Source organism: Parasteatoda tepidariorum, chromosome 10, assembly GCF_982258835.1.
Source record: "Parasteatoda tepidariorum strain Cologne lab strain chromosome 10, Ptep-v5.0, whole genome shotgun sequence".
Taxonomy (NCBI): domain Eukaryota; kingdom Metazoa; phylum Arthropoda; class Arachnida; order Araneae; family Theridiidae; genus Parasteatoda; species Parasteatoda tepidariorum.
In genome coordinates this window covers 69,958,575-69,984,728 of record NC_141764.1, presented here as the reverse complement: position 1 = coordinate 69,984,728, position 26,154 = coordinate 69,958,575, and the positions used below count along the sequence as shown (strand labels likewise).

Sequence of the window (26,154 nt, the reverse complement as noted above, 5' to 3'; positions counted from 1 at the left end):
AGAATTCAGATAACTGTATTATTTTTTGTTCTATGAGATATTTTGCAGTAGATAATGTGAAGAAAATGTGAAAAAAAATGGAAAAATATGCTTAACACTCCATAAATTTTTTTAATTTCATGCTATCATTTAAGTTGAGGTTCATAACACTTCAGAGGGTTATACAAAACGGCTCAAAAAGTTTGATAGCTGCATGTACAATAGTTTTTTGTGTATAGTGTTTTCCGTTAATGAGTTATTTTCATTAAAATTATCTAAAAAATACTCTTTAAACAAAAAATTTCCTGTATAATAAAATTTTCTCTATTAAATATGTTTATTTAAATTAATATACAATATAAATTGCAATAATGTTGTGAAAAATATTTATTTTTCAAAAATTTTGTCCCGAAGGTAGTCGGATACCTTAAGCACCATTTGTTGAAAAAACCCAAAACATTCGCTGCAGAATGTGTTTTACTGTTCGATATCCCCCGGTTGAAGAAAAAAAACTAACAGTAAGAAAAAAAAGTTATTTTTAATTCAACTAAACTTGTTGTACGCATTGTTTAATCGAAATAAATTGCAAATAATGCCTTATGATGTTCCACAAACATTTATAAGCTCGTCTGAGGTGCCGATCATAAAACCTATAAAACATATTTTTATGGCCTGGCCATCCATCAATCTAAAAAACATCCATCGTGGAAACGAAAGGTCAGTTCCCCTTTCGCAGAATGAAACTGTTGACGCTTTATGTAGGTCCATCAGATGAGGCTGAATTGTGGTCGATCAAGATTAATTGGGACACATCAAAGAAAGGAAAAAGATCGTTTAATCGGAAAAGGGATACACTATAAAGCGAGAAGGATTCATGAATAAAAAAGTTCATGGTCTGATTTTGAAATTACGATGTTGTAATAATAATAATTGCTATAGGATTGGTTTTCATAAGGAAAGATTTAACTTATAACTTAACTTATCTTAGAAGAACTTAATAAACGTCGGCGCAAATTAAAACAACTGTTCACTTCCTGTAAATATGTTGATGAAATATATCATGGAAGCAATAGTAATCCAACAATAGATAAGTGTCGAAATAATTATAATATATATGTTTACCGGTTGCTGTACAGCTGTGCAATTGGAAAAACAACGTATGAGCAGATCTTTCGTGAAGAACTTGGGTTATTTTTTCAATTGAAAGATAGTGAAGTTAATGTTATTTTAAAAGAGTACGTCGCAAATTGCAATCAATGATAAAATAAACTACAATGTTTCACTGTTAAAAATCACATATGCATAAGATGTTCCCGTATTTTTTAAAACAAAACTATCATCGCATATTTTTTTCATTACTTTTTTAATTTATTCAATATTTTTCCAATTGAAAGATAATGAAGAGAATGTTATTTTAAAAAAGTACGTCGCAAATTGCAAACAGTGATAAAATAAACTACAATATTTGCACTGTTGAAAATCGCATATGCATAAGATATTCCTGCATTTTTTAAAACAAAACTATTATCACATATTTTCTAATTACTATTTTAATTCATTAAATATTTTTTCAATTGAAAGATAATGAAGTTAATGTTATTTTAAAAGAGTACGTCGCAAATTGCAATCAATGATAAAATAAACTACAATATTTCACTGTTAAAAATCACATATGCATAAGATGTTCCCGTATTTTTTAAAACAAAACTATCATCGCATATTTTTTTAATTACTTTTTTAATTTATTAAATATTTTTTCCAATTGAAAGATAATGAAGAGAACGTTATTTTAAAAGAGTACGTCACTAATAGCAAACAATGATAAAATAAATTACAATATTTGCACTGTTAAAAATCACATATGCATAACATATTCCTGTATTTCATAAAACCAAAGTATCATCTCATATTTTTTAATTATTTTCGTTAATTTATTACATATTTTAATAATTATATTTTTAAAAAAAAAGGATTACGAGTATTTTAGTGCCTTCTGTAAAGAAATTTGTAATTTTTTAACACAACTCAATTATTCATAATATTTCTTTTTCAAGCCAAAAACAATCAAACCAATAATGTATAAGTATGTACAGTGCGCAAAAAACGGATTCACTCTGAATAACTTTTGATCTAACGATCGGATCTACAAGTTCTAGGACTCAATCTTAATGGCTCGAGTTGGTGACATCAAATATGCTAATTGATTAGAGCAGACGATACTTCAAGTTATGAAATTAGATACAAAAACATACATTCTTTAAATAAACAAATCTTTTCCTTTTTTCTTTTCTTTTTTTTTTTTGTTGACGGATTCAAATTTCTTCCCAGATTGCGGCTACCTCTTATATTTTGGTAATCAGTAATCCGAATCCATCGAAAAAAGGGTCTTTTCATTCAGAGAAAGTTTGTTTTAGTGTCTAATTTCGTAGCTTAAAATATCGTCTGCTGTAATGAATTAGCATGTTTGCGGTCATCCTCTCCAACTATTTAAGAATGAGTCCTAAAACGAGAAGATCCGACCATTGGATCAAAAGTTAATCAGGGTCACCCATTTTTCTTTTTTGTACCCTGTACATTTTTTTTAACTTTTTTATTTTATTTATTTTTTTATTCCATTTATTTATTTTTTATTTAATATTTATTTCTCAATTAAACTAAAACCAATAAAAATTAAAAAACTAAAACTAAAACTCGAAAAAACTAAAACCAATAAAATTTAATTGCGCACAATACTTTCTGCAATTATAAATTTCAGTCAATACTTTGTTTACTTTCATTTGCAACTTATTTTTCTCAGAAAAAATCTTTCAACAAAAATTTTCTTTAAAACTTTTGGGACCAACAGATCAGTACTCTGCCTAGGGCCTCAACTTCCTATTTATCGAGTCCAGTGTATTTTTTCCGAAGCTAGTTATTCATCAACTGCTTTACCCTTATTGAGTCACAATTAATAAATATTAGTCCAATGAGGGTCTAAGTTATTTTGCTGCAAGGGTACACTCATAATATATTGAAGTTATTTCGATGAAAGGAAAGATATTTAATCTGTAATTTTCGCTGTACTTTTTTTTCTGAAAGGTAATAAAAGAGCATTAACCAGTGTAGAATATCGCAATATTTGATAATTTATTATCATTTTAATTAAATATTCGCTGTAGAGAGAGGCATAAAATGTTGATAGCTAAAAGATAAAATTCGTAAAAAAAAAAAAATGGTTTAGAATTACAAACTAGCTCGTGTAAACATGAATCGTCTTCCTCAATAACTCCTCATATTTCAAATAAGCCAATTTTTATTTAAAACCATTTTGTACATAGGTGTAAAACAAGTTCTACAGCTAAATTCGTCTTCTAAAAGTAGGGAAATAGTGACTACATTTCGAAAGAAGTTATCACTACGTTTAAAAAAAAAAGTAGTTGTAGTTAACAACATTTGTAAAAAAGTAGTTGTAGTTAACAACATTTGTGAAAAAGTAGTTGTAGTTAATAACATTTGTAAAAAAGTAGTTGTAGTTAACAACATGTGAAAAAGTAATTGTAGTTAACAACATTTGTAAAAAAGTAGTTGTAATTAACAACATTTGTAAAAAAGTAGTTGTAGTTAACAACATTTGTAAAAAAGTAGTTGTTAGTTAACAACATTTGTAAAAAAGTAGTTGTAATTAACAACATTTGTAAAAATGTAGTTGTAATTAACAACATTTGTAAAAATGTAGTTGTAATTAACAACATCTGTAAAAAAAAGTAATTGTAGTTAACAACATTTGTAAAAAAAGTAGTTGTAGTTAACAACATTTGTAAAAAAGTAGTTGTAGTTAACAACATTTGTAAAAAAGTAGTTGTACTTAATTACAAAAAGAAATGTAGTTTTTTTTTCGACCACTGACGTTCAGTTACAAAATGAAAAACCGTTAAGAAATAAACAATTTGAATGAGAGGAAAAGAGAACAAATAAAAAGCCGCATTTTATCACACGCACAGAGAATCGCATCTCAAGAGATAAAATAAAAATAACTCATCATTTATTTAGTGTTGACACAACTCGCACAAGATAAGATCTATCATAACAATACTGATCTTAAGCGGTGAGAGAAAAAGTATTCTAAAAGCATCAAGAAAATCTTGATATATTTTTCATAAAATATAAAAGTTAACTTAATTATTTTGTTGACACAAAAAATTTAAACTTTTCGGAAAAGGAGTAGTTTTATTCTTTCACGGGGGCGAGTTTGGTATAATAACTCAGAATTTTTTTTTTTCTATTTTAAGTAATTTAGGTAAAGAATGTCACACAAATTAGGGGGAAATTAATTTCCAATCAAACCGTCAAGAATTTTTATATGCTGTACTTTATTCATTGTTAATCAAGAAACTTTTAGAACACGAAACTCAAAAAAATGAGTTTTTGAACTAAAATCGTTTTATATTCTCACTACTTTTAAAAATTTGCTTACTGAAACATTAGCTAAATGTGAAACTCAAAAAAAATGAGTTTTATAACTAAAATCGTTTTAAATTCCCACTACTTTTCAAACGTAATTCACTGAAACATTAGCTAAATATATAAACAATGAGAAATCAATCGAAATGTTATAATCTTAAAAACTAATAGGTTTAAATAATTTATCGATTTTTTATTTATTTATTCATTTATTTATTTTTATTCATTTATTTTTATTTATTCATTTTTATTTATTTATTCATTTATTTAATTTTATTTATTTATTTAATTTTATTTATTCATTTGTTTATTTTTAGTATTTTAAAGGTATTGAAGTTGTGAATAAATTGAATAAATGTTACAATGCGCGTATACATATGAAAAGTAACCTATACACGTATAAAAAGTAACCCCATTAAATAGCCAAATGAAATAGTAGGAAGAAAAAAAAAAAGTTGACAAAATTTATTTCGGTAATCTTGTCGATAGTACAACTAAGGCAGAAGAAATAATTTAAAAGCTTTTTGTGTACGTTTAGACTACTTAATATTTCCGATTCGCTTCGCATGGGAGCTTTTTTAACGTATCTAAAATTAAGTGATCTAAAATCATGTCTGAAACGCTTTGTGATTACTGTTTTTCGATGTTAGATAGGTTGGTTCAGTGGTGCCAATAAGACGTCAAAAAGTGAAGATGAAATAATAAGACCTTAACAAGATTACAACCACCAAAATCAGAACATTAATCCGGGAATCCAATCAAAGGCAGATAAAGAAAACTAAATGGCGCAAGGTTTCGAACATGAATGTGATCGTGTTTGCGGAAGTTGTATGGTTTGTCCAGCTCCTCCTTTTTATAAAAGTAAAATAATATATCTATAAAAAAAAATGGATCTCGTGTCTTCCATGGTTCGATGGTCTTTTTCACATTCTTTAACGGAATTTTAAACAGTGTAAACCTTCGCTTCGCACAGCTGCGGCCGCTTCTTTTTCAATGTTTTTAATTCCATTTTCAATCTTAAGAGGGCGAAACTTTAACTGTAGCAAATAAACGGCGGAAGAAAAGTTTTTCTCCAAAGCAGATTATAGCGGAATATAAAAGAATATTCAGAAATAAAGAACATCTAAATCTTTCCCGAGAGCCTCTTTGTCATAAGATGTTACAGTTCGTCTGTTTCTAGTCTTTGGAATTACAGGCTCGCACAAATCAGAGTGATTTATGTTAATATTTAATGCTGAATTGAGAAAGAACTAAAAGTGCTTAACGATGATGGTATAATATTACGAAAATAATTACATCGATTTTTAAGGTTTTATCGTAATTTTTTTAATTTCCATTTCAGTAGCTTACATATTCATATAATACGGAATTAGTTACTTGCACTTGAAGAAGAATATCACTGATACCCACACACGTGACCTATGATATCAGCACCAGCTGATCGTTCATAAGCGAAATGGCGTATTAAAGTTTAGCTAAGTTTCTCCAAATCTTAGCATGTTAATTCACGTGAAGTTAATTATATTGTTTATGTTTTAAGTTTCAGTGGTTTTCTTTTCCCTGTAACGTATCATTTTATCGTATAACGCATAACTTCCTTTCCATTGAAAAGTCCTCCACAAAGGCTCATTTTCCCCAATGCTTGATCCAGGAGTTCTCATGTTTTCTGGGTTCGGTTTAAAATTACAAGTATACGGAGTTGAACATTAGTTGTCGTAACCTCAAAAATTGGGTCGGCTTTTCAACGACAGTTATAAAATAAAAATAAAAAATCACAGGAAAAGGTAACAAATAATAAAAAAATAAAAAATTGGAGTTACTTGGTGTTGGAATTCGTATACGTCTTGGTGTTGATGTATGTCTTTCACTTCTGTGCATGGTTTAAGTATTATTTGGAAGTGATTTATTGATTAGTTACTTTTTGTTACATATAAGTTATATTGACAGTCGTAAACTCAGAATATGATCGGTTATTCAACGCTAGTTAAAAAATAAGAAAAAATCCAATTTCTTCCAATATGGAAGAAATAAGTTTCTTCTGGATGAAAATACCAACTCTGGTACAAACACTGCTAGAAGTTTCTGAGCGTGCTCAACCATAATATCGTTCGACTTTGCTCCACCCTTAACATGTTGCCAAGTTGAACTATATTATCTTACGCCTTAAACTTAACTAATGGAACTATGGTTTAACTTAAATCGAATCACAGTTCAATTTAACACGTTATTAAAACACGATTAAGGGCTTACCGCGGCGATATTATGAAGCAACGATGACACAATTTTTCTGAGAATGTCCTTACCCATTCATGAGAATGAACTTACAAACAACCATTTTAAAATATGGGTATGTTGTTACTAAATAAATCCAATATCAATATATTATATAAATTGAAACAACAACGATTTCTTCTTTGTATAACAATACGAAATACTATAATTCATAACTTTTCCTTGATGATGATTCCATATTGTATCATTAGAGAAAGTAGGCTTAGTTTAAATCGGCACACTTTGTTACGACAAAGTAATTAAAAATTGATCGACGACAAATCAAAAACCTATCTATGAATTATGAACACTAAGTTTAATAACCGTAAGGTCAGTAGGTTTAGAAATTGATGCATCAGTTGGAACAATATGAATTTACTTTTGATCATAAGTTCTACATCAAGAATTTGTCATTGCTAAATGGCGCTCGTTAAGTTTGAAAAGTGAATGCGAGATAACTATCTAAAGACTTTGCTTTCTTCTAATTGAGATACAGTTGCTTGTTGATTCCAATTATGGATAGCAACTACACGACCTAATAACAGACAATATAGTCACGGGTGATTAAAATTAAGTTGCTTTTTAAATTGGGTGTATTGTTTTGTAAATGGATGAATATATTGATCTTATTTAAATTAGATAAAGTCAATAACATTTACACCCAATTCCAATTCATGCATTATTGAACATTTTTAAATAAACTAATTTAGTTGTTAAAATAACTTAATTCAATAGAAACAAGATATATAAAAAATAAAATAAATAAAAATATACAAAAATAGTTTTTTTTTACGTATGTCTTAATGCCAATATAAATTTCAATATTAAAAACGATTTATGATTTGCTTCACAGTAAAGCGACATGGTTTGAAAACGATCGTCATTTATTAATTTAATTAAAAACCATAATTGTTTATTTTTCAAATACAGTAACAAATATGATAATATTGTGAGCATTATCCGTAGCGATAGCTATTTAATACGATATAATTATAAGCATTGATAAGTTTCACTATGGTAAAGAAAATATTTAGCAACATAAGAAATAATCCAAATTAAATTTGGAAAACATATCGCAATACACCGTTTCTGAACGATATATTGCGATATTGAATTCCGATAGCACCGATCACTAGACTAAGCAAAACTCAGCACACTTTATAGAACGAAAGAATTTAAGAAGACAAAGTATTTCATAAAAAAGCATTATTTAATTTAACGATGGTAACGAAAACATAGAGCAATATAAGAAATAATCTAAATTGTTTAAGCTGGAAATATATCTAGATGCATCGATTTTGATCGATATACAGCGATATTGAAATTTAGATACCGCCAATCACTAAATCAAACTCGATACTTGTATAAGTACTTGAGACTGTATAAGTACTTAATAAAAAAAGTATTGACAAACTTCACTATGGTAACGGAAACATTGAATAAGATAAAAAATAATCTAAATTATTTAAGTTGGAAATATATCAAGATGCATCGTTTTGAATGATATATAGTTCGTGGCACCACCTCATTGGACAAAGAGTTCATTTCAGCGAGGGAGCAAGAAGAGAAACGTCTCCGCGCTTGAAATTGAGACAACCCTAATGTGCGTCAAACGCAAACAGTGAATTCTTTTTCAGTAACTTACTTCGCTTTATCATCTGCAATTATACCTTTCGTTACTCTAGCTAATTAAATATATTTTTAATTTAAAAACTGTTGTTTTCCCATCAAAATGTCTCAAAAAGGACAAACTATTCACTCAAAAGAGAGAAATATCATCAAATTTATGAAATATTTTATGTTAAAAAAATGCACATAATGATTGCGAAATAAATATTTTTGTCAACCGATCGCCAAATAGCAACCTTGTTCAGGATTGTTCACATTCTTCTCCCAAAAAATAGCAAAATAATATCTTACATCCGTCGTTGAACAGCCGACCCAATTTTTGGGTTTAAGACTTATAATGTTCAACTCCGTAGCCTTGTAATTTTGAACCCAATCCAGAAGACAAGGCAACTCCTGGATAAAGTACTGGGAGAAATTTGCCTTCGTAGAGGATTTTTTGATAGAACTAACCCGCATTTGAGAGGAAGACCACGAGAACCTTCCACGGTTAGCCTGACGGCAAAAGGACTCTAACCCATCTCCGGAATTCGAACCCGGGTCACCTCATTGGAAGGCGAACGCTCTATCCCCTGAAATAGTATCGTCGGATACCACGTGATGAAGTCGGAGCCAAGTGTCAACTCCTGGTGAACGAACTATACTGTCATATTGATGAAATATTAAAATCGCCAATCACTAGACTAAAACAAACTCGGCACTTGTTTGTTTCTCTACGAAGAAAGTCTTTAAAAGGATTGTAAAAGTACTTTATAAAAAAAGCATTGATAAATTTCAATATGGTAACAAATACATTAAACTATTTAAGAAATAATTTAAATTATTAAGCTGAAAATATTTCACGCTACATCCTTTTTGAAACTGCCATATAGAAATTGTGATATCGCCAATCACTAGACTAAATCTAACCTAGCATTTGTCGGTTTTTCTACGACGAAAGTCTTTAAGAAGACAGTAAAAGTATTTCCTAATAAAATAAAGAAAGGAACAAACAGCAGGTACATTACTCCATTGTTTCACAGTTTTAAAGACGCCTATTGGAAGACTTTTTTTATTGCATTTTAAGAAATAAAAGACAGATTTCAATTCACAAAAATATACATTCCTTTCAATCGATTGAAAATCGGCAGAATACAAAAATGCAACATTTAAAATTTAACAATTGTTATAAAAATAAAGTTTATATTAAATAATATTCTAAACAGGGAAAGTAATTAATAATATATATAATAGTAAATTGAGCATGATAATGTGATTACCATATTAGAAGACTAATTGAAAAAACTTGGGTACCTTTCCATAGGTGGTACTGTAATATCGAACTGTTTCTTTATTATTTTAAGATAGGTATTTCAAAAGTTTCCAGGATTTTCTCACAAGATGACAGCACAATGTATATGAACAAATAAATTACACAGAAATCATGGTGTTTTGATCTAGAACCTTAAGTTCTTTTCTGAACAATTAGAAAATGTGGCTTAGCATTGTGTATTGCTTAACAACAATTATTGCTTAACTTTTTTATTCTAACTACAATGGGTAAATGCTACACGGTAAAAATGACGGTAAAAAGTGCTGGCACCCTAAGTGCAACATCAGCAAAATTCATTTTTACTGTAAAATACTATCCAGTAATTTTTACAGTAATATTTATTAAATTGCAGAGATCAGTGACTTTACAGTAAATATTAATGTATAAAAAATACTGCAAATCAGACTTTTGTTCCGTAAAATTTCACTTTAAATATGGATCTTACAGTAAAAAAGTACTAGCACCCTGATTGCCAATATTTATTACCGTAAATTAATCCAATACATTTTCATGTATGACGTCTTATTGTTGTTATAATTTTAACACTTTGACGTCGATAGATCACCGCTGTCCCTTTATATTTTTTTTCTGAAGCTCTAATTTCAAACAAAAATGTATTTTGGTATTTTGTAATGATGAAAAAACAGTCTAATAGTTACTTAAAAAATATGTTTGTTAGTCAGAATTGTATTTGTACAAAAATATAAAATTCAAAACATTTTGTGTGAATTTTTTTTTATTTCTATTCAAAAATTTATCAATAATTGATTTTGTAAATTAAAGATGCTAAATTCAATGATAAATAACTGTTTATCTTAGATCTAAATAGCTGCAAATTTTAAAATTTTATGTTAGTGAGCAGTGTTTGGAAGATTTTTCCTTGAAGCCGAAAAAAAAAAAAAAAAAAACACTGGTGCTTCATGTTGTATTTCATAACCATCAATAATTAAAATGCTAAATATAATATTTTTAACTTATTTTGGGCTAAATTAAAATAAAATAATGAAAAAGCATGAAATGATGATGTTGATGATGAAAAAGTATGATGTTAAGTAAAAATTTTGCTTAAAAAAAATCAGGTTTGAAACTTTTAAGTTCGAGAAGTTTCAACGTTTCTTAAAATAAATATTTAAAAAAAAACTTACTTATTCTCAATTATAAACTTATTATTCCTTAGATTATTACTATTTTTTACTTACTATTCTTTAGCAAATAAATAAAATTATGATAAATCAGGTAAAAGTAAAGCAAAAACGTAGGATGTCACAAAATTTCATGTAATCTTTCCTTAAAACAATTTTTGGAGGAATAAATTTCGAAATATGAATCGTGATTATTATGAATTGTAAGGTATACAATTTTTTACAGAATTTTAAAGTATGTAATTTCACATGGCAATATACAAAATTTGAGCAAAATCGGTTGAATAGTGCCTGAGAAATCGAATTTTTAAATATACGACTCTTTTTAATATTTAAGGTCACCCGTTAAGAGTGAGTCCTAGAACGTGAAGATCCGATCATTAGATCAAAAGTTATTCAGGGTGGTCCATTTTATTTATTTTTTGGGTGTCACTGTACTTCATAAATGTCGCTGCATAAACAAGATTTCATAAATGGCGCACTATTTTCTGTGCGTTTTCATAAAAGTGTAAAATGTCTGGCATCTTATTTCATTCGTCATCACTCAAATAACTTTAACCGTGTCAAATAAGGACTATCATTAAAACTGTTTATGTCTTTTCATTGATCTCTTTAATAGCGATAAATTGAATTAAATCAATGACAATTTAACATTAATCGTGATAACCTCTCCAGGTTGAGTGAAGGATACGAGACAACCTTATGAAATCATTAATTCAAGTTAATTACCACAGAAAATGTAAATAACGGACTATTAATCTCCATTAGTTATTTCACAATAAATAAAAGCTATAAAGGTCTAGTTTCTGAGTCATCTAATTGCAAAATCCGATAAAACTGAAATTTAATTAATCTTTTATGAAATCTTGATTTTAAATATCAGAGTACTCATCAAGAATTAATTATTGAAGGATGCTTTTGTCATGGAAATGAGTAAATTCCATTATAGGTTTGGTATACTTAATTTCGTAGCATCTGTATTTCAATGGTAAAAAAACTAATAATAAAACTGATAAAACGAATAACTGAAACGACAGCTCTCTCCTATAACTAAAACCACAATTAAATTTAAATTTAATGAATTAAAATTCAATTTATAATTTTTTGTTTCCTGGATTCATTAAATCATACATAATTGTAGAGAGTTCTGACTTTTTTGCTTTTGAGTGTACTTGATAATGTGTGTACTTTATTTATTTCTTTTTTGACAAGGATAGTAAAAATATAGTTAATTAGTTTACTATTACTTTAGTTTACTAATATATAGTAAAAATATCGTTAATAATTAGTTTATTTTAGATTTATAATTTTTTGTTTCCTGGATTCATTATATCATACATAATTGTAGAGCGTTCTGACTTTTTTGCTTTTGAGTGTACTTGATAATGTGTGTACTTTATTTATTTCTTTTTTGACAAGGATAGTAAAAATATAGTTAATTAGTTTACTATTACTTTAGTTTACTAATATATAGTAAAAATATAGTTAATAATTAGTTTATTTTAGATTTATAATTTTTTGTTTCCTGGATTCATTATATCATACATAATTGTAGAGCGTTCTGACTTTTTTGCTTTTGAGTGTACTTGATAACGTGTGTACTTTATTTATTTCTTTTTTGACAAGGATAGTAAAAATATAGTTAATTAGTTTACTATTACTTTAGTTTACTAATATATAGTAAAAATATAGTTAATAATTAGTTTATTTTAGATTTATAATTTTTTGTTTCCTGGATTCATTATATCATACATAATTGTAGAGCGTTCTGACTTTTTTGCTTTTGAGTGTACTTGATAATGTGTGTACTTTATTTATTTCTTTTTTGACAAGGATAGTAAAAATATAGTTAATTAGTTTACTATTACTTTAGTTTACTAATATATAGTAAAAATATAGTTAATAATTAGTTTATTTTAGATTTATAATTTTTTGTTTCCTGGATTCATTATATCATACATAATTGTAGAGCGTTCTGACTTTTTTGCTTTTGAGTGTACTTGATAATGTGTGTACTTTATTTATTTCTTTTTTGACAAGGATAGTAAAAATATAGTTAATTAGTTTACTATTACTTTAGTTTACTAATATATAGTAAAAATATCGTTAATAATTAGTTTATTTTAGATTTATAATTTTTTGTTTCCTGGATTCATTATATCATACATAATTGTAGAGCGTTCTGACTTTTTTGCTTTTGAGTGTACTTGATAATGTGTGTACTTTATTTATTTCTTTTTTGACAAGGATAGTAAAAATATAGTTAATTAGTTTACTATTACTTTAGTTTACTAATATATAGTAAAAATATAGTTAATAATTAGTTTATTTTAGATTTATAATTTTTTGTTTCCTGGATTCATTATATCATACATAATTGTAGAGCGTTCTGACTTTTTTGCTTTTGAGTGTACTTGATAATGTGTGTACTTTATTTATTTCTTTTTTGACAAGGATAGTAAAAATATAGTTAATTAGTTTACTATTACTTTAGTTTACTAATATATAGTAAAAATATCGTTAATAATTAGTTTATTTTAGATTTATAATTTTTTGTTTCCTGGATTCATTAAATCATACATAATTGTAGAGAGTTCTGACTTTTTTGCTTTTGAGTGTACTTGATAATGTGTGTACTTTATTTATTTCTTTTTTGACAAGGATAGTAAAAATATAGTTAATTAGTTTACTATTACTTTAGTTTACTAATATATAGTAAAAATATCGTTAATAATTAGTTTATTTTAGATTTATAATTTTTTGTTTCCTGGATTCATTATATCATACATAATTGTAGAGCGTTCTGACTTTTTTGCTTTTGAGTGTACTTGATAATGTGTGTACTTTATTTATTTCTTTTTTGACAAGGATAGTAAAAATATAGTTAATTAGTTTACTATTACTTTAGTTTACTAATATATAGTAAAAATATCGTTAATAATTAGTTTATTTTAGATTTATAATTTTTTGTTTCCTGGATTCATTATATCATACATAATTGTAGAGCGTTCTGACTTTTTTGCTTTTGAGTGTACTTGATAATGTGTGTACTTTATTTATTTCTTTTTTGACAAGGATAGTAAAAATATAGTTAATTAGTTTACTATTACTTTAGTTTACTAATATATAGTAAAAATATCGTTAATAATTAGTTTATTTTAGATTTATAATTTTTTGTTTCCTGGATTCATTAAATCATACATAATTGTAGAGAGTTCTGACTTTTTTGCTTTTGAGTGTACTTGATAATGTGTGTACTTTATTTATTTCTTTTTTGACAAGGATAGTAAAAATATAGTTAATTAGTTTACTATTACTTTAGTTTACTAATATATAGTAAAAATATCGTTAATAATTAGTTTATTTTAGATTTATAATTTTTTGTTTCCTGGATTCATTATATCATACATAATTGTAGAGCGTTCTGACTTTTTTGCTTTTGAGTGTACTTGATAATGTGTGTACTTTATTTATTTCTTTTTTGACAAGGATAGTAAAAATATAGTTAATTAGTTTACTATTACTTTAGTTTACTAATATATAGTAAAAATACCGTTAATAATTAGTTTATTTTAGATTTATAATTTTTTGTTTCCTGGATTCATTATATCATACATAATTGTAGAGCGTTCTGACTTTTTTGCTTTTGAGTGTACTTGATAATGTGTGTACTTTATTTATTTCTTTTTTGACAAGGATAGTAAAAATATAGTTAATTAGTTTACTATTACTTTAGTTTACTAATATATAGTAAAAATATCGTTAATAATTAGTTTATTTTAGATTTATAATTTTTTGTTTCCTGGATTCATTATATCATACATAATTGTAGAGCGTTCTGACTTTTTTGCTTTTGAGTGTACTTGATAATGTGTGTACTTTATTTATTTCTTTTTTGACAAGGATAGTAAAAATATAGTTAATTAGTTTACTATTACTTTAGTTTACTAATATATAGTAAAAATATCGTTAATAATTAGTTTATTTTAGATTTATAATTTTTTGTTTCCTGGATTCATTATATCATACATAATTGTAGAGCGTTCTGACTTTTTTGCTTTTGAGTGTACTTGATAATGTGTGTACTTTATTTATTTCTTTTTTGACAAGGATAGTAAAAATATAGTTAATTAGTTTACTATTACTTTAGTTTACTAATATATAGTAAAAATATCGTTAATAATTAGTTTATTTTAGATTTATAATTTTTTGTTTCCTGGATTCATTAAATCATACATAATTGTAGAGAGTTCTGACTTTTTTGCTTTTGAGTGTACTTGATAATGTGTGTACTTTATTTATTTCTTTTTTGACAAGGATAGTAAAAATATAGTTAATTAGTTTACTATTACTTTAGTTTACTAATATATAGTAAAAATATCGTTAATAATTAGTTTATTTTAGATTTATAATTTTTTGTTTCCTGGATTCATTAAATCATACATAATTGTAGAGAGTTCTGACTTTTTTGCTTTTGAGTGTACTTGATAATGTGTGTACTTTATTTATTTCTTTTTTGACAAGGATAGTAAAAATATAGTTAATTAGTTTACTATTACTTTAGTTTACTAATATATAGTAAAAATATCGTTAATAATTAGTTTATTTTAGATTTATAATTTTTTGTTTCCTGGATTCATTATATCATACATAATTGTAGAGCGTTCTGACTTTTTTGCTTTTGAGTGTACTTGATAATGTGTGTACTTTATTTATTTCTTTTTTGACAAGGATAGTAAAAATATAGTTAATTAGTTTACTATTACTTTAGTTTACTAATATATAGTAAAAATATCGTTAATAATTAGTTTATTTTAGATTTATAATTTTTTGTTTCCTGGATTCATTATATCATACATAATTGTAGAGCGTTCTGACTTTTTTGCTTTTGAGTGTACTTGATAATGTGTGTACTTTATTTATTTCTTTTTTGACAAGGATAGTAAAAATATAGTTAATTAGTTTACTATTACTTTAGTTTACTAATATATAGTAAAAATATCGTTAATAATTAGTTTATTTTAGATTTATAATTTTTTGTTTCCTGGATTCATTAAATCATACATAATTGTAGAGAGTTCTGACTTTTTTGCTTTTGAGTGTACTTGATAATGTGTGTACTTTATTTATTTCTTTTTTGACAAGGATAGTAAAAATATAGTTAATTAGTTTACTATTACTTTAGTTTACTAATATATAGTAAAAATATCGTTAATAATTAGTTTATTTTAGATTTATAATTTTTTGTTTCCTGGATTCATTATATCATACATAATTGTAGAGCGTTCTGACTTTTTTGCTTTTGAGTGTACTTGATAATGTGTGTACTTTATTTATTTCTTTTTTGACAAGGATAGTAAAAATATAGTTAATTAGTTTACTATTACTTTAGTTTACTAATATATAGTAAAAATATCGTTAATAATTAGTTTATTTTAGATTTATAATTTTTTGTTTCCTGGATTCATTATATCATACATAATTGTAGAGCGTTCTGACTTTTTTGCTTTTGAGTGTACTTGATAATGTGTGTACTTTATTTATTTCTTTTTTGACAAGGATAGTAAAAATATAGTTAATTAGTTTACTATTACTTTAGTTTACTAATATATAGTAAAAATATCGTTAATAATTAGTTTATTTTAGATTTATAATTTTTTGTTTCCTGGATTCATTAAATCATACATAATTGTAGAGAGTTCTGACTTTTTTGCTTTTGAGTGTACTTGATAATGTGTGTACTTTATTTATTTCTTTTTTGACAAGGATAGTAAAAATATAGTTAATTAGTTTACTATTACTTTAGTTTACTAATATATAGTAAAAATATCGTTAATAATTAGTTTATTTTAGATTTATAATTTTTTGTTTCCTGGATTCATTATATCATACATAATTGTAGAGCGTTCTGACTTTTTTGCTTTTGAGTGTACTTGATAATGTGTGTACTTTATTTATTTCTTTTTTGACAAGGATAGTAAAAATATAGTTAATTAGTTTACTATTACTTTAGTTTACTAATATATAGTAAAAATACCGTTAATAATTAGTTTATTTTAGATTTATAATTTTTTGTTTCCTGGATTCATTATATCATACATAATTGTAGAGCGTTCTGACTTTTTTGCTTTTGAGTGTACTTGATAATGTGTGTACTTTATTTATTTCTTTTTTGACAAGGATAGTAAAAATATAGTTAATTAGTTTACTATTACTTTAGTTTACTAATATATAGTAAAAATATCGTTAATAATTAGTTTATTTTAGATTTATAATTTTTTGTTTCCTGGATTCATTATATCATACATAATTGTAGAGCGTTCTGACTTTTTTGCTTTTGAGTGTACTTGATAATGTGTGTACTTTATTTATTTCTTTTTTGACAAGGATAGTAAAAATATAGTTAATTAGTTTACTATTACTTTAGTTTACTAATATATAGTAAAAATATCGTTAATAATTAGTTTATTTTAGATTTATAATTTTTTGTTTCCTGGATTCATTATATCATACATAATTGTAGAGCGTTCTGACTTTTTTGCTTTTGAGTGTACTTGATAATGTGTGTACTTTATTTATTTCTTTTTTGACAAGGATAGTAAAAATATAGTTAATTAGTTTACTATTACTTTAGTTTACTAATATATAGTAAAAATATCGTTAATAATTAGTTTATTTTAGATTTATAATTTTTTGTTTCCTGGATTCATTAAATCATACATAATTGTAGAGAGTTCTGACTTTTTTGCTTTTGAGTGTACTTGATAATGTGTGTACTTTATTTATTTCTTTTTTGACAAGGATAGTAAAAATATAGTTAATTAGTTTACTATTACTTTAGTTTACTAATATATAGTAAAAATATCGTTAATAATTAGTTTATTTTAGATTTATAATTTTTTGTTTCCTGGATTCATTAAATCATACATAATTGTAGAGAGTTCTGACTTTTTTGCTTTTGAGTGTACTTGATAATGTGTGTACTTTATTTATTTCTTTTTTGACAAGGATAGTAAAAATATAGTTAATTAGTTTACTATTACTTTAGTTTACTAATATATAGTAAAAATATCGTTAATAATTAGTTTATTTTAGATTTATAATTTTTTGTTTCCTGGATTCATTATATCATACATAATTGTAGAGCGTTCTGACTTTTTTGCTTTTGAGTGTACTTGATAATGTGTGTACTTTATTTATTTCTTTTTTGACAAGGATAGTAAAAATATAGTTAATTAGTTTACTATTACTTTAGTTTACTAATATATAGTAAAAATATCGTTAATAATTAGTTTATTTTAGATTTATAATTTTTTGTTTCCTGGATTCATTATATCATACATAATTGTAGAGCGTTCTGACTTTTTTGCTTTTGAGTGTACTTGATAATGTGTGTACTTTATTTATTTCTTTTTTGACAAGGATAGTAAAAATATAGTTAATTAGTTTACTATTACTTTAGTTTACTAATATATAGTAAAAATATCGTTAATAATTAGTTTATTTTAGATTTATAATTTTTTGTTTCCTGGATTCATTATATCATACATAATTGTAGAGCGTTCTGACTTTTTTGCTTTTGAGTGTACTTGATAATGTGTGTACTTTATTTATTTCTTTTTTGACAAGGATAGTAAAAATATAGTTAATTAGTTTACTATTACTTTAGTTTACTAATATATAGTAAAAATATCGTTAATAATTAGTTTATTTTAGATTTATAATTTTTTGTTTCCTGGATTCATTATATCATACATAATTGTAGAGCGTTCTGACTTTTTTGCTTTTGAGTGTACTTGATAATGTGTGTACTTTATTTATTTCTTTTTTGACAAGGATAGTAAAAATATAGTTAATTAGTTTACTATTACTTTAGTTTACTAATATATAGTAAAAATATCGTTAATAATTAGTTTATTTTAGATTTATAATTTTTTGTTTCCTGGATTCATTAAATCATACATAATTGTAGAGAGTTCTGACTTTTTTGCTTTTGAGTGTACTTGATAATGTGTGTACTTTATTTATTTCTTTTTTGACAAGGATAGTAAAAATATAGTTAATTAGTTTACTATTACTTTAGTTTACTAATATATAGTAAAAATATCGTTAATAATTAGTTTATTTTAGATTTATAATTTTTTGTTTCCTGGATTCATTATATCATACATAATTGTAGAGCGTTCTGACTTTTTTGCTTTTGAGTGTACTTGATAATGTGTGTACTTTATTTATTTCTTTTTTGACAAGGATAGTAAAAATATAGTTAATTAGTTTACTATTACTTTAGTTTACTAATATATAGTAAAAATATCGTTAATAATTAGTTTATTTTAGATTTATAATTTTTTGTTTCCTGGATTCATTATATCATACATAATTGTAGAGCGTTCTGACTTTTTTGCTTTTGAGTGTACTTGATAATGTGTGTACTTTATTTATTTCTTTTTTGACAAGGATAGTAAAAATATAGTTAATTAGTTTACTATTACTTTAGTTTACTAATATATAGTAAAAATATCGTTAATAATTAGTTTATTTTAGATTTATAATTTTTTGTTTCCTGGATTCATTATATCATACATAATTGTAGAGCGTTCTGACTTTTTTGCTTTTGAGTGTACTTGATAATGTGTGTACTTTATTTATTTCTTTTTTGACAAGGATAGTAAAAATATAGTTAATTAGTTTACTATTACTTTAGTTTACTAATATATAGTAAAAATATCGTTAATAATTAGTTTATTTTAGATTTATAATTTTTTGTTTCCTGGATTCATTATATCATACATAATTGTAGAGCGTTCTGACTTTTTTGCTTTTGAGTGTACTTGATAATGTGTGTACTTTATTTATTTCTTTTTTGACAAGGATAGTAAAAATATAGTTAATTAGTTTACTATTACTTTAGTTTACTAATATATAGTAAAAATATCGTTAATAATTAGTTTATTTTAGATTTATAATTTTTTGTTTCCTGGATTCATTATATCATACATAATTGTAGAGCGTTCTGACTTTTTTGCTTTTGAGTGTACTTGATAATGTGTGTACTTTATTTATTTCTTTTTTGACAAGGATAGTAAAAATATAGTTAATTAGTTTACTATTACTTTAGTTTACTAATATATAGTAAAAATATCGTTAATAATTAGCTTATTTTAGATTTATAATTTTTTGTTTCCTGGATTCATTATATCATACATAATTGTAGAGCGTTCTGACTTTTTTGCTTTTGAGTGTACTTGATAATGTGTGTACTTTATTTATTTCTTTTTTGACAAGGATAGTAAAAATATAGTTAATTAGTTTACTATTACTTTAGTTTACTAATATATAGTAAAAATATCGTTAATAATTAGTTTATTTTAGATTTATAATTTTTTGTTTCCTGGATTCATTAAATCATACATAATTGTAGAGAGTTCTGACTTTTTTGCTTTTGAGTGTACTTGATAATGTGTGTACTTTATTTATTTCTTTTTTGACAAGGATAGTAAAAATATAGTTAATTAGTTTACTATTACTTTAGTTTACTAATATATAGTAAAAATATCGTTAATAATTAGTTTATTTTAGATTTATAATTTTTTGTTTCCTGGATTCATTATATCATACATAATTGTAGAGCGTTCTGACTTTTTTGCTTTTGAGTGTACTTGATAATGTGTGTACTTTATTTATTTCTTTTTTGACAAGGATAGTAAAAATATAGTTAATTAGTTTACTATTACTTTAGTTTACTAATATATAGTAAAAATATCGTTAATAATTAGTTTATTTTAGATTTATAATTTTTTGTTTCCTGGATTCATTATATCATACATAATTGTAGAGCGTTCTGACTTTTTTGCTTTTGAGTGTACTTGATAATGTGTGTACTTTATTTATTTCTTTTTTGACAAGGATAGTAAAAATATAGTTAATTAGTTTACTATTACTTTAGTTTACTAATATATAGTAAAAATATCGTTAATAATTAGTTTATTTTAGATTTATAATTTTTTGTTTCCTGGATTCATTATATCATACATAATTGTAGAGCGTTCTGACTTTTTTGCTTTTGAGTGTACTTGATAATGTGTGTACTTTATTTATTTCTTTTTTGACAAGGATAGTAAAAATATAGTTAATTAGTTTACTATTACTTTAGTTTACTAATATATAGTAAAAATATCGTTAATAATTAGTTTATTTTAGATTTATAATTTTTTGTTTCCTGGATTCATTATATCATACATAATTGTAGAGCGTTCTGACTTTTTTGCTTTTGAGTGTACTTGATAATGTGTGTACTTTATTTATTTCTTTTTTGACAAGGATAGTAAAAATATAGTTAATTAGTTTACTATTACTTTAGTTTACTAATATATAGTAAAAATATCGTTAATAATTAGTTTATTTTAGATTTATAATTTTTTGTTTCCTGGATTCATTATATCATACATAATTGTAGAGCGTTCTGACTTTTTTGCTTTTGAGTGTACTTGATAATGTGTGTACTTTATTTATTTCTTTTTTGACAAGGATAGTAAAAATATAGTTAATTAGTTTACTATTACTTTAGTTTACTAATATATAGTAAAAATATCGTTAATAATTAGTTTATTTTAGATTTATAATTTTTTGTTTCCTGGATTCATTAAATCATACATAATTGTAGAGAGTTCTGACTTTTTTGCTTTTGAGTGTACTTGATAATGTGTGTACTTTATTTATTTCTTTTTTGACAAGGATAGTAAAAATATAGTTAATTAGTTTACTATTACTTTAGTTTACTAATATATAGTAAAAATATCGTTAATAATTAGTTTATTTTAGATTTATAATTTTTTGTTTCCTGGATTCATTATATCATACATAATTGTAGAGCGTTCTGACTTTTTTGCTTTTGAGTGTACTTGATAATGTGTGTACTTTATTTATTTCTTTTTTGACAAGGATAGTAAAAATATAGTTAATTAGTTTACTATTACTTTAGTTTACTAATATATAGTAAAAATATCGTTAATAATTAGTTTATTTTAGATTTATAATTTTTTGTTTCCTGGATTCATTATATCATACATAATTGTAGAGCGTTCTGACTTTTTTGCTTTTGAGTGTACTTGATAATGTGTGTACTTTATTTATTTCTTTTTTGACAAGGATAGTAAAAATATAGTTAATTAGTTTACTATTACTTTAGTTTACTAATATATAGTAAAAATATCGTTAATAATTAGTTTATTTTAGATTTATAATTTTTTGTTTCCTGGATTCATTGTATCATACATAGTTGTAGAGCGTTCTGACTTTTTTGCTTTTGAGTGTACTTGATAATGTGTGTACTTTATTTATTTCTTTTTTGACAAGGATAGTAAAAATATAGTTAATTAGTTTACTATTACTTTAGTTTACTAATATATAGTAAAAATATCGTTAATAATTAGTTTATTTTAGATTTATAATTTTTTGTTTCCTGGATTCATTATATCATACATAATTGTAGAGCGTTCTGACTTTTTTGCTTTTGAGTGTACTTGATAATGTGTGTACTTTATTTATTTCTTTTTTGACAAGGATAGTAAAAATATAGTTAATTAGTTTACTATTACTTTAGTTTACTAATATATAGTAAAAATATCGTTAATAATTAGTTTATTTTAGATTTATAATTTTTTGTTTCCTGGATTCATTAAATCATACATAATTGTAGAGAGTTCTGACTTTTTTGCTTTTGAGTGTACTTGATAATGTGTGTACTTTATTTATTTCTTTTTTGACAAGGATAGTAAAAATATAGTTAATTAGTTTACTATTACTTTAGTTTACTAATATATAGTAAAAATATCGTTAATAATTAGTTTATTTTAGATTTATAATTTTTTGTTTCCTGGATTCATTAAATCATACATAATTGTAGAGAGTTCTGACTTTTTTGCTTTTGAGTGTACTTGATAATGTGTGTACTTTATTTATTTCTTTTTTGACAAGGATAGTAAAAATATAGTTAATTAGTTTACTATTACTTTAGTTTACTAATATATAGTAAAAATATCGTTAATAATTAGTTTATTTTAGATTTATAATTTTTTGTTTCCTGGATTCATTATATCATACATAATTGTAGAGCGTTCTGACTTTTTTGCTTTTGAGTGTACTTGATAATGTGTGTACTTTATTTATTTCTTTTTTGACAAGGATAGTAAAAATATAGTTAATTAGTTTACTATTACTTTAGTTTACTAATATATAGTAAAAATATCGTTAATAATTAGTTTATTTTAGATTTATAATTTTTTGTTTCCTGGATTCATTATATCATACATAATTGTAGAGCGTTCTGACTTTTTTGCTTTTGAGTGTACTTGATAATGTGTGTACTTTATTTATTTCTTTTTTGACAAGGATAGTAAAAATATAGTTAATTAGTTTACTATTACTTTAGTTTACTAATATATAGTAAAAATATCGTTAATAATTAGTTTATTTTAGATTTATAATTTTTTGTTTCCTGGATTCATTATATCATACATAATTGTAGAGCGTTCTGACTTTTTTGCTTTTGAGTGTACTTGATAATGTGTGTACTTTATTTATTTCTTTTTTGACAAGGATAGTAAAAATATAGTTAATTAGTTTACTATTACTTTAGTTTACTAATATATAGTAAAAATATCGTTAATAATTAGTTTATTTTAGATTTATAATTTTTTGTTTCCTGGATTCATTATATCATACATAATTGTAGAGCGTTCTGACTTTTTTGCTTTTGAGTGTACTTGATAATGTGTGTACTTTATTTATTTCTTTTTTGACAAGGATAGTAAAAATATAGTTAATTAGTTTACTATTACTTTAGTTTACTAATATATAGTAAAAATATCGTTAATAATTAGTTTATTTTAGATTTATAATTTTTTGTTTCCTGGATTCATTAAATCATACATAATTGTAGAGCGTTCTGGCTTTTTTGCTTTTGAGTGTACCTGATAATGTGTGTACTTTATTTATTTCTATTTTGAAAAGGATAGTAAAAATATAGTTAATTAGTTTACTATTACTTTAGTTTACTAATATATAGTAAAAATATAGTTAATAATTAGTTTATTTTAGAGTCTCTTTGTCTCACTGAAAAGTAATAAAAGAAAAAGTAATTTTTGAAGAGTTTTTTTTTCCTTTATAGGATAGAAAATGCATCTTCATTGAGTTTTGCACACTTTTGTTAACTGCATAAACTTTTGTTTTTCACACACAAATTTTTGTTTTGGGTAATTGGGCACACTTTTAGTTTTCATGGATAGCTAATATTTTTATTTTATTTATTTATGTATTTTTTATTTATGTCTTGAATATATTTTTTATTTCGAAATAAATTTAGAGAACTGCATATGGAACATACAAAATACATTTGGAAGACATTTTAGAGAACTTAATAACATCAATTTAAGAAAATATAGCAACAGCTGTAGACATTTAGTAAAAAAATTTCATTTTAAAAACCATTTTATTCATTAATTTTGTAGAAAAAATAAAATTTTTACACATCCGTAACAAAATGCATTTATAAAGCATAAATTTCTCGCATTTTCAAAATGATACCTGACACTTTTAACACTAAGTAAATAAGATTTTATTGATATCCTCATTATTATAGAACTTAAATAAATTCTACTCTATTTATTTTGTTAAAATTGCAACCGGAAGAACAAAATTATGTTAGAATTCGTTCCCATAATGGGATATTCTCAACTCCAGAAGAAGATGGTTGATACCCGGAGTCGGGTAATTAGAATTGATAACCGGGATCAAATACCCGGTGCTACATCTTATTAGACAGGTCCAAGTAATAAGGTAAGGAAAAGCTAGCCGGGTACTCGGTACACCCCGAATAAAAATATGTTATTATTTTTGAGACTAGTGTATCGTGTTTTTTAACCAAAATGTGAAAGAAAGAAAAATACGCTATAAAACTATTCTACAATATGTAAAAAATTTTGAAAACTAAAATTTATAATTTTTTAAATAAGAATTAAAAATAACTAAAAAATTATTTTAGTATAAGCATTTTAATTTTCTTAAAAAAATTTTTTTTATCGCATTTATGAATTTATCAATTCTAAGTGACATATACTAAGCTTTTTATACCATTAATTAAAGCTCGGGTCTCACATGATTGTTAAACACTTTTAAATATATCTTTTTTCAAACAATTAATTATTACAACTCTTTTAACATTATTCAACTATTTTTTTTTCGAATTTATAATCCAAATATCTAGGTAACAATTAGGTATTTACGTTCCATTAAAAGTTAAACCTATAATGGTGTAACATAGAAATTTTATTAAATAATCTGTTCCTCAATCTCCGTTTTGCCTAATGCAATCAAACAGGTTTTGGTGTTTTAATCCAGTCTTCCAAAAAAGTAATTTGTTGGATTTCGATAGCGCATTTTTGTTAGATTGTTGTTTGTATGATTGCGATAGTTTTTTCTAGCTCAAATATAAATTTGAGATTTCTAAAATGCATTATTTTCAAACCTCATTTTTGACAAGGAGTAAAAAATTATATATTAAGGGGAGAGATTATGGTTTCGTAATCCCTTTCGCTGTTGTTTTTATTAATATAAACTTTTATAATTTGTTGTTTCAACTGAAATAAACAGAAAAAAAATAGGTTTAGCAATCATGAACACATTATGAGAACATTCAAATATTACGTAAGCACTTAAAGGGGGGAAGAGTTTTGGGATTGGTTAATTTTTGCTCACAAGCAATACTTACGTAAAACATTTAAATTTCCATTTTTTTTTCCAAAATCTTTTTTTAAGTGTAATAAAATTACATTCGGAAAAATTCCAAATTTGAAATAAAATTCAAATATAGGTAAAGGCAAAGTTCTAAAAAAATTATTTAAAGGAGTTTTTGATGCTTGAACACAGTTTAGAACACAGAAGGCTCTGAGTTACGAACACAGAGGAAAATACGAAGAATATTCACATAAAAATTTTATAAAATTGAAGCGTGAATATTATTTCATGAAAGTTTCTTCATCTTTTATTTGAATGTAATCTTAAAATTAGATAAAAGTTTAAACAAATTAGAGTTTAAATGAAAAAAATATAACAGACACGCCATCTAATCATTATTGAGGAAGGCGTAATTTAATAACATCAAAACCAGTTTGGCTGCTGGTAGAAGCTTTCAAGAGTTTTTACTAATAGGCCTAATCACCTTTAAGTCCCCCTACCCTTGTCTCCTAGGGCAATCAAACGAGTTTTGGTCCTAAATTATTATTTTTCCGATATCGGTAGCTTTTTTTTTTCGCTTTAATTTATAATTTTAAACCCCCTATTTATACACGGTTCTTATTTGTTTTATACAAGAATTCTAAAGAAAGA

At 24.8% G+C, this 26,154-nt stretch overlaps 1 protein-coding gene across 1 annotated transcript in view; it reads right to left on the bottom strand.

Moving 5' to 3' along the window:
- The window catches only part of Nost (Nostrin), a 115,678-nt gene that overhangs the window by 88,286 nt on the left and 1,238 nt on the right, over window positions 1–26,154 (bottom strand). The gene's annotated exons all lie outside the window — the stretch shown is intronic.